Source organism: Psammomys obesus, unplaced genomic scaffold (genome assembly GCF_907164565.1).
Source record: "Psammomys obesus unplaced genomic scaffold, mPsaObe1.curated_primary_1811, whole genome shotgun sequence".
In the NCBI taxonomy this organism is placed as follows: Eukaryota; Metazoa; Chordata; class Mammalia; order Rodentia; family Muridae; genus Psammomys; species Psammomys obesus.
The window spans coordinates 1,639,554-1,648,666 of NW_026596463.1; the positions used below are offsets into that span (position 1 = coordinate 1,639,554).

General features: G+C 44.1%; 1 pseudogene; it reads right to left on the reverse strand.

Moving 5' to 3' along the window:
• Positions 1-3,755: 3,755 nt before the first annotated feature.
• LOC129670056 (complex III assembly factor LYRM7-like) lies at positions 3,756-4,077 on the reverse strand (annotated as a pseudogene).
• Positions 4,078-9,113: the final 5,036 nt, after the last annotated feature.

Genomic DNA, 9,113 nt, shown 5'->3' on the forward strand with positions numbered 1-9,113 from the left:
GTGGGGCACCAACATTCGTGACCATACTAGATTTTTGGTAGTGGCCACTCTTGCTTTTCATGACCCAGAGCTTGGGCTGGCTCGAGCCAGGCTGTGCTGTCACACTTTTTGGTAACCCAGTGTCTCATTCTTTTTTTTTTTTTCTTCCAGGCATAGTGTATGTGATATGGAATCAGTATTCACTCTTTGCCTTACCTTGGCTAGACTTCAACTTCTTGAAAAAATAATTTTCAGAAATTTTATTTGTGTGTTTGTGGTTGCATGTGTGTGTGTGTGTGTGTGTGTGTGTGTGTGTGTGTGTGTGTGTGTGAATGTGAGTGTAGGTGTCTTGGAGGCCAGATGTGTCGAGCCCCCTGGAGCTAGTTACTGACAATTGTGAGCTACCTGTTATGGCTATTGGAAGCTAAACTTAGGTCTCCTGTAAGAATATTGTGAGTTCTTAACTGCTGAGCCATCTTTCTCTAGTCCTAGAAAAATATATTTTAGTAGGCATCTTCTTTACTCATGGCCGGTAGAATCTTACAGGAGACAACAACAGTGTCACTTATTGTTTGTCATCTGAGTCTTTCCGGTCACACAGAAACTCCTAGAGCAACGCCCAGAAGGACTGTAGAGTAGAAATGGCTCTCTCTACCCCAGCACCTCAAAGAAGCACATAGCTTCTTTGCCTGTGGGGAGCCTTTGCGAGGGTGTGATGGAACACGGAGGAGCTCAGAAGTGGGCCTGATGTTAGGTATTGACTATGGGATTTTGTCTGTTCCAGCTTCCTTGTTGGGCAGCAGCCTATTCCAGGCCATTTTTGTTTATTTCAAAGCAGGGTAATACTGTGTAGTCCAGGCTGGTCTCAATTTTGCAATTCTCCTGCCTTAGCCTTCTGGGTGTAGGAATATACACCATCTCTGGCTATTCTATGTCAGTTTTAGGGCGGGGGGGAAGTGACCAAGAGGTAGAAAGCAACCTCAAGCCAAGTGTGTGAGCCCTCAATAAACTATAGGCTATTTTGCTAGTGCAATTGGAGATCTTTAAACCCAAACATAAAATCAAAACCAAGAGCAAAGTAAGGTCAGGGCAGTGAAAAGCATTGATATCCACTTCTAACTACCAAGGAAGATTTCAGGTGACAAGAGCTGGCCCTGTGCCACCTCACAGGGTGGGGTGTCCTTGTCTCCTTGCTTTAAACCCTCAGATCAGTTGGCTCACTGACTGGGAAGGCCCTGGGCCTCTCTTATCAGATCTTAACATCAGAAGCCTGAACAACAAACATCTTCCCAACAGGGTACAAGGAAGTCCTATCTCCCCAGGGTCAGAGGCTGAAAAACAGCTAGCAAGCTGGCCTTGGAGGCTTTGCTGACAGAGCAGAAGACACAGGGGACACACCTGGAGCTTCATTTCCACACAGGAACAGGAGCCCAAGTCAAGTTGGAGAACTGCCCCTGGATTTAGGCCCTCAGAAGGTGTGACAGGGACACTTGCTGACAAGCTTGAGGACCAACAATACAGCGAGGCTTTGGGGAAAGCTGGCTGTCTACTAGTGAAATATGAGTGCCATTTTCTTCCCTGTAGGCATGACCCCAAAAGTAGTTTTTATACATGGGAAATGGTTTGCCTTAACCCAACATCTTCTGATTATTCCTGCCTTCTGGATTCATCTTTGCTCTGGACTCTGACCTGCCTTGAGGCAGTAGAAGCCCAGAAGGGTCAGGAGAGTACAGTCAGTGAGGCAGCCCCCATCAGTCATTCTGGGTCTGGGAGCTGTAAGCCCACTCCTGGTCCAGAGTTCCATTGCATGGCCACAGCAGGTGCTCTGTGCCAGGACTGTCATGTGGCCTCAATGTTCCCTGGCACCTCAAGTGCCTACATAAAAAAAGACACAGCCTGTCAAGAGCGAGGAGTGGACAACTAAGCACCTTCCACTGTGGGTCCTCAGGCAGCCATGCCTTGCAGGACTGTGATGACTTGCTCCTTTGTGTTGTTTTATCAGTTCAGAGAGAGGTGCTGGTGTGTGTGTGTGTGTGTGTGTGTGTGTGTGTGTGTGTGTGTGTGTGAGAGAGAGAGAGAGAGAGAGAGAGAACCCTGTACAACCCTTGGATTCTAATTGAAAATATTTTTTCTAGGCTCAGACATAAATTCACTTGTCATCACTTGATTCCTAACGGAGAGAGAAAAAAATACAATGGAAAATTAGATCCTGTGTCACAATGTCATGGGTATAAATAAAATGAAAGGCAAGCTTGACGTCAGCAGTGAGGATTCTCACATTCCACTCCACTTCCTCATCAGCAGATATTCGGCTCAACCACCCCCTCGGGTGTGGGAGCTGATGGTGTAAACAGGTGGAGCTCTGATCATGGGGACCATGCTTCTCTCAGGGTCCCATGGGGGGGGATCACTTCCTGGAGTGGATATTTCCTGGGCTGAAGGAGTCATTTCTAGCAGATGCTGTAATTGCTCCTTCTTAACCCACTCAGTGTCCTCCAGGCTACATTCCACCCTATTCTAGTTTGTTTTCTATTGTGATGATGAACACCACGAACAAACACAGCTTGGGGAGGAAGGTGCTTATTTATTTGGCTTATACATCCCAGGTCCCAGGCCACTGAGGGAAGTCAGGGCAGAACCTGAAGGAATTCTACTTACCAGCTTACTACTTACTAGCTTTTCGCCCATGGCTTGCTTTTTTTATACAACTCGGGACCACCCTTCCAAGGGTGACACCATGCCCAGAGTAGACTGGATTTTTCACATCAATTATTGATCAAGAAAATGTCCCATAGACTTGTCTATGGGACAACCAGATGGAGACATTTCCTGAATTATGTTGAGTCAAGTTGACAAAAAAAAAAAAAATCTAACCAGCACATACCCCAAGTTCCATCCCAGCAGAGCACGGTAGTAGACACCTACAATCCTAGACCCGAGGAAGCTGGGGCAGGAGAATTGCAAGTTCAGAGCTAGCCCTGCCACGGCAAGATCCTGCATCCAAATGAAATGAAACAAAATAAAACATCTATCTTCTAAGAGGCAGCCAGACTTTACCAGGCTTTGTCCTGGGAGTCTGACAAGCTTATACTTCTCTTCCCAGAAGAGGGGGAGCTGAGGTCCCCCTGCACAGGAGGGTCACATGTAGTTGACAGCCTCTACTGCTTGCTCAGTTTTGATGGACAGCTGGAAAGCAACATGCAAGTCAGCGTAGGGGAGTCGGCAGACATTTTAAACACGCTGGATGCACAGGGCTGTCTGAAGAACCCTCACTAAGCAGTTCTGTGCTACACGCACCCCCGCATGCTCCCTCCTTGTGATATCACTATCTATCTGTCTGTCTATCTATCTATCTATCTATCTATCTATCTATCTATTTATTTATTTATTTTAGACAGAGAGCTGGCAGAAAAATGTTAACATTTTACCAACTGAATATTTTGAGGGATTAAACATCAATTCAACGTAGCATTTTATATTTAGCAGCTGTGTTTCCCATGGGATGAGAAATCACCAACTTGGTAAAGTGCTTCATTGGCAAACAGCTTTGGTAAGACCAAAACACCTACCAAAGGGAAAGAGAAGAGTGCCCCACCTCCCCAAGCATTGAGTGGCCATGTAAGGGCTGCCCGTCAGTGAGAAGGGAGGACATAGCTATGTCCTCAGAACACCCCAGCCTGTCGCTCATTCACAGAGAAACATGTGCATGACCAGGACCTTTGTCAGGTCTGTATTTAAAGTGGGAAGGAGCAGAGGCTGGTTTTGTCCTGGAAGCTTTACTGCTTCTGCCTTGGTGCATCACAGTACGGCACGTTTTCTGTAAGATGATCTTTCCTGGGAACCAGTTTCAATATGTCATGGTCAATGTGAACACCTTGAGTAACAGATGTTCTGAGCAATAGTTCAACATCGGAACCTATTTTCATCATCTCTTTTCTCCAGAGAGGTCTCTAGTTTATGTTTTTTAAATTCTTCATTTATCTTTACTCCGGCTGCTTCTAATGCTCTCCTATCATTTTTAAAAACCTGTTGTCTGGTCCTGTGCAGTGTTTTAAGGAGCTGTAACTCTGGCTCTGTCACCTTAGCGGACTGGCCCATGGCTCCGATATCGATATCACTATTCTTGTATTGGGTTTTCTTCAGAGTACTAAGCAGCCTTTGTGCTCTGAAGCTTAAAAATATGCATGTGTGAATACACTGTAGCCGTTAGTTCAAGTCCCTGTGAGTGTCTGCTGTTATCTGACTTAATGTTTTGATTCTTGGGGCCATACCACACTACTGTATTCACTACAAAGAAATTGCTAGCTTAAATCATTGCTTTGGAACCTCTGCATTAAACAGATGTCAGTGTGGCCGCCTTTCTACAGGGATGATGCTGGTAATGGCAGGTGGAGAAGATGGTACCCCTACTACTCTCATAACTTCTGCACTGACCAAGGGAAAATGTGTTTAACCACAACACAATGTACAGTGTGGAAAATAATGGCCTCAGGTGACCCATAGATAAGTTTAAGTCACTGTATCTCTTCCTGGCTGTTTGACTCTGGCATTTCTCTGTGGGAATGTCCCGTGCCCCAGGTCAGCAAGCAGTGCCAGAAATAATCAATGGAGAGTGTCACACACAGTACCTAGGGCCTGATAGGTCTTCACAAATGCTGATGGAGCCTTGTCGTTTCTTTTCTTCCCTGTCTCTGCTCTGGAAGTGCTCTGCTGCCTAGAAAGAAAACATACAGAATGAAATCACTGTTTCTTATACATATCAGGTAGCATCCATGCACTTGCCCTGCCCTATGAGTGTATACACACACACACAAATCCTGCATGTACACACACATACATATGTGCATACACATGCACACAAGTCAGGCTTGAAGCTAACTTCACATACATGCAATTATGCCAAGGCACACATTTTGTAGGTTATTTTTGGACCTACATTTCTAACTGTTCCCAACCAGAAAAAGCTGATTGGATTAACAATGGACTGAAATGGCATTTGGCCATTTTCCTCTCTGTGTGAACTCAGTGGGGCAGGACTTACTTAGCAGCGCCTAGATTTCAAGTCCTCCTCACTTCATGTCCCATTATGGCACCACAGATGATGCTCTCTCTAGCCTGAATTCTGAAAGACCCATTTTGCAAGATATATTTCTGTGAGGACTGTTTTTTGTTTTGTTTTGTTTTTTTCCTTTTATCAAAAGACTCTCATGAGGGAATATTCTTCTTCAAGAATTGTGCCAGGACCAGCCTGGGGCAGAGCTGTGAAAGGCAAGACGATGGTTTTCTCTATTTCTTCTCCTGCTCTCTTTCCAAACCCAAATATTCTACATCTGAATACCATAACTCGCTTCTAGAACCTTCTGGAAGGTTCTAATTTGACTCTCTGCAGGCTTCCTTATTTCTTATATCTCAAAACTTCCTCTTCTTATATAACCCTTGCAGAGTATACCTGTCATGTGGCCTGTTTGAAGCCATGAGGTGAGACAGAGAATGTGTGCCTGGAAGGTGAATAGGGTCTTCTATTCCAATAGCCCTATGCTCCCTTTAGAAATGAGATGCTCCACTCTGAAAGACACTCAGTATTTTATCTTTCTTTGGAGTAAGTAGCACACGAGAGTTGGCTTATACTGGTTCATGGGGGCCCAGTGTCAAAATTTGGGAAATTTTGCCATCAGTTACTGTCAGTACTGATTAATCACTGTCAGTATTCAATTATATTAAATAATACAGCTATATTAAGTTATCTAGGTCGGCATACAATTAAACAAATACGTAAAAGGCAAAAGCAATCGATACTGAAACCTCACCGAAGCCTAATTGGTTCACTATACTTCTTACGGATGCACTTGAAGTTCGGCAGTGCCGCTCAGCTATGGCAGGAGGCTTACCCTGGGGAGTCTGGAAAACTCTTGTATTGACTGTCTCTTCTCTCTCCAAGTCAACCACTAACATTCCTCAACACAGCACTGCTGTGACTCCGGAAAGCTCAAGAGCTGCCTGGGGAGTCAGCTGAGGACAGGTATATAATGTCGAATTCGTGGCCCTGCTAAATCCCTGCCTGGGCTTTCTCCAAGTTACCTTCTTCACGTCTCTCCTTCTGTCTCTTCTTCAGAGACCCCCAACCCTTACAGTCATACAACCCTCACATACTCTTACAGTCAGTGTACTGGGCCTCTGGAGGGCGACTACTGTCAACACCAACCCAAGCCCCAGGGGACGGGGCATCTGAGGAAGGGGACCAGGGGACAGATTGCTTCTGGATGTTAAGAGGGGAACACCAGAGCCAATAGGGGATCTTGGATACAGGTCCCTGGTGACACCACCTCTTTCCACCATTTGGACCTACAAGCTGAGGCACATATGGTTTCACTCGTGTCGCTCTGCATACAGACACTGCTGGAAAGCATCCAGTGACAGAACGAGCAAGTAGTTTCACCCTCTGGCTTTGGGAACACCAGCCCTTTGCTTTTTAAGACTGAGCACTGAGTCAAAGGAGATCATCTTCAGAAAAATTCAGCCTTGTGTACTTAAGCACTGAGTCAAAGGAGATCATCTTCAGAAGAATTCAGCCTTGTGTACTTAACAGAACAAAGTTACATTTAATATCATGTATGGTTTGAGCTAACCCCATTATGATTTTTTTAAAAGCCCCACATCCACTTGGCTTACCATTTCCCACTTATCTAGCTTATCAAAGACCTGAGATTTGATCCCAGTGCTAGCCTTGCCATGGGGCACTAGTTCATCCTGAAGTCACCATTGAACCTACACGTTGCTCTCTTATTCATCCTCTCGGGCCCTCCCACCAGCTTGCCTGCTGACTCAGAGCATTGTCCCGGCCATTATGTACTGCAGAAAAAGTAAGGTTACCAGAAAGTAAGATTAGAGGCTGGCCTTCAGCATCCTTAATGGATGACTCCAAACAGAGAAAGGCAAGGCATGGCTCAGGGCACGTTTATTGGACTTGGGAGAGTGCTGAGAGTCACAAGAGGTTGTGCTATGGAGAACAGAGTTCTCAAACAATGAGGCCACATGTCCTAAACTCCTGGAGAACCTTGTGTGGGTAGGTTTCTTCATTTTGGGCTTAAAGACTGGATGATATTAAGCCTTAATTAATCTGCTGACCAGTTGGGCAGCAAGCCTGAGAGGGAGAAGAATGACCAGCTTTACAGACAGCTGCTCAACAATCCTTGGGCCAGACCCAAAGACCTGGGAGAAGAAATGCCTTCTTGTATCCTTACAGTAGGAGTTTTTTGTTTTTCAAGATATGACTAGCATGTTTATACCGAACTGTTAATAGTGGTTACTTGAAGGGAAGTGAAGACTATTCTTAAAGCTCTGCTATCCACACAGAGTTTTCACTAGGTAATTCTTCTTTTCCCATCTTCCTTTTACATTGCAGAGGTCAATAATACAATCTTGAGTTTACAAAGTATATCAATCTTTGTATTCTTTTTTAAATCATTTATTTATTTTATTTTATGCACATTGGTGGTTTGTCTGCATGCATGTCTGTGTGAGAGTGTCAGATCTTGGACTTACAGACAGTTGTGAGCTGCCATGTGGGTGCTGGGAATTGAACCGAGGTCCTCTGGAAAACAGTGAGTGCTCTTAACCACTGAGCCATCTCATCAGCCCCCAATCTTTGTATTCTTTTCTGTTGCCCCAAATGAGTCATGTGAGCACCATGCCAAAGGGTCCTGCTGGAGGCATAATCTCCCCAAAGATGAAACAGTGGGGAGTCGTTGTTCTGGGAGGCCCCCATGTCCTAATGCTGGGTTCTCTCCAGTGTCCCCCAGGATCCTATTGCTAGCACTAATTCCTACCCCAAAATTGAGCTCTGAAGGTCCTTTGTCTTTTCCCTGTTTGTTTACATGCCTGTCTCATGGGAAAAGTCAATAGCAACTGGTTGTTTTGGAAGGACATGTGGAAATCAGTTTAGTTAATTTTCCCATGAGCAAGATAAGTGCTTCCTTTTAACCTGTCTTCATTTGCCATCAAGTCTGTTTTGTTCTCAGGCTGCCTTCAATGAACATGGGTAGTAATTCTTGGTGCAAAGACGTCAAGAAGTACCCCCGAGAACTACTGTGGGTGGTTATTAATTCCTTGTCCCACTGGAGATTTGCACTTTGGGAAAGGCTATTCATGTATTAGGCCCCATGATTTAAAAAGTGGTTCTTTTTTTTTTTTCTCTGCACAGTGGAATCAGAGGGGCTGGACTAAGTGAGAGCTACTTTGCCCCTGGCTTTACCCCAAGTCAACATGACTTAGATAATAAAGTAAAAAACATTTTCACTAACTCAAAACATAAAATGATTTGGGAGGGGGAAAAGGCTGCCATGAAGAACAATTAGAATTAAAGATACCTTTGGAGAAAGGAGAAAGAGAAAAGTGGGGGAGTGAGGGCCAGATAAAGGAAGGGAGAGAAAGAGATCTGCATAAGCAGGAACAAAATAAAAAAAGAAATTAGGGCTGCAGAGGAGATACAAAGTGACTAAATTGTAATAAATAAATAAATAAAAATTTAAAAAGAAAAGAAATTAGAGTCTGTAACTTTCGCCAGACCTTGCAAGCAAAATAAAAGTCCAGAACAGGCCCAGGGGTCTCTAGGCCTTCACTATGCAAAAGCAGGAGTTTGAGGTTAGAAGGGGTAGACTTACAATGAGCAGAAGTGGAATGACATGAAAACTTGTGTTTTTGTGGTGCCTAGGACTGAACCCAGAGCCTCATGCACACCAACAAGTATCCCATGACTGAGCACCAGTCCCAAGCTCAGTTTACAATGTTTTTGACAGTTAATTTAAAATCCTTGATGTGTTCATTTTAGATTTAATTTTAAACTAGAATGTAAAGATAAAAGCCAGAAAATTATAAATTTTAGACATAAAAATAGGAAGGCTTAATAGAATGTAAAAAAAAGATACTGAAGGGGTATTATAGAGAAAAAGATGGATAATTCAGCTATGTAAAAAAAAAAATGTAAGTTTTGTACATCTAAAACATTTACAATGCAACCCTTCTGTTGAATGTATCTATTTTCAATGCTCTCCCACTCTTGAGACTTGCCTTTTCAATTTTCTCCATTATTTTGGCAGCAGACACCCTCAATGAAATTCAATTTATCAAGTCTGTTC